Source organism: Aplysia californica, unplaced genomic scaffold (genome assembly GCF_000002075.1).
Source record: "Aplysia californica isolate F4 #8 unplaced genomic scaffold, AplCal3.0 scaffold01011, whole genome shotgun sequence".
Lineage (NCBI taxonomy): Eukaryota > Metazoa > Mollusca > Gastropoda > Aplysiida > Aplysiidae > Aplysia > Aplysia californica.
In genome coordinates, this window is record NW_004798281.1 from 167,890 (window position 1) to 169,114 (window position 1,225).

The 1,225-nt window shown below is 45.9% G+C and overlaps 1 long non-coding RNA gene across 1 annotated transcript in view; it reads left to right on the forward strand.

The window, feature by feature from the left end:
- The first annotated feature begins 331 nt into the window (after nucleotides 1–331).
- LOC101862842 overlaps nucleotides 332–1,225 on the forward strand; it is a 7,729-nt gene continuing 6,835 nt past the window's right edge. The window contains exon 1 of the long non-coding RNA XR_221117.3: nucleotides 332–986. This is a non-coding gene — a long non-coding RNA (uncharacterized LOC101862842). The remainder of the gene's footprint in view (nucleotides 987–1,225) is intronic.

Below are 1,225 nucleotides of genomic sequence, written 5' to 3' on the forward strand. Positions count from 1 at the left end.
ACACACACACACACATACACACGCACGCACGCACGCACACACACACACACGACCAGAGACACACAGACAAACCGACAAGCCTGTTTATCTGTTCTCCCAGCACGACAGGTAAAAGCCTTTGTAATCCACACAGACGGGGAGAGCCAAGCCAATCATGACTGATCGATATTGCAGAAATCGATTTCCCCCCAACCCTTTTTTTCAGTGGGGGGTCGTCTCTCGGTCAATCGATTACCATCAACGCTTCGATCCTGCTTGATCATCGTCGTTCGTAGCTAGCTCTATCGGCCCCAATAACTCGCACACACGCAAAGCAATACACAAACGTACACACGAACTGTCACACTTCGCGAGGCGGCCCTCATTGTTCGGAGTTCGGGGTATCCCAGTACAAAGACACCAATCGGCGGTCGACAGCTGCCGCTGACGTCCTGGTTGGTACTCGCAGTATAATACATAGTTGGGACCAGCAGGATCTAGATCTAGTGCTAGACAGTGCCAGCACGGTGCCAGTAGAGTCTCCCTCCTGGAACTAAGTGGGAAAAGAGCGGCCTTCACGGCGTGCGTGCGTGTAACCAGAAAACACAGAGAGAGGGTTTGGGGGCTTAGCTTCAGTGGTCGTGTTTGAGTTTGACGCATTCTTCTGTTGGACAGTTAGGTGTTGGCTCTGGCGAACGAGGAGGTTTTTACCTGCCTTTTTTCCGACTGAGACAATGGATGACAGAGTTAATCTCTGGCCCCGACTTTTCTAAAGAGACTGGAGTACCACTGTTGTTGTAGTCTTATGAAAGTCTTTATTTCTCTCTCTTTAAAAAAAAAAAAGACCTGCCATCGTGGAGTCACTATATTATTATCTTCATAGCTTTGGATTTCATTCAAAAGCTTAAAGGATAAAAAGAACACACTGTCGGAAGATTAACTCCGCGTTGGTTTTGTGAATTCAAGGGACATTTGTGTACACAGAGCACCAAGATGCCTGAAGACTCGTAAGTTTGCTTATTCTTGTTCATAATCTATCATGATTGGATAAATGTAAATTAAGAGGCGTGATGTGAAAGTTCATCTGTCTATCTATTTCAAAAGTTGTTTGTGGTGGTTTTATTGTTACTATTGCTTCTAGCAACGTTATTACAGCTGTCATATTTTTCTTACAATTGTTGAAATATTTGTTGTTGCTGTTGTTGTCCTCCTCCTCCTCCTCCTCCTCCTCCTCCTCCTCCTCCTC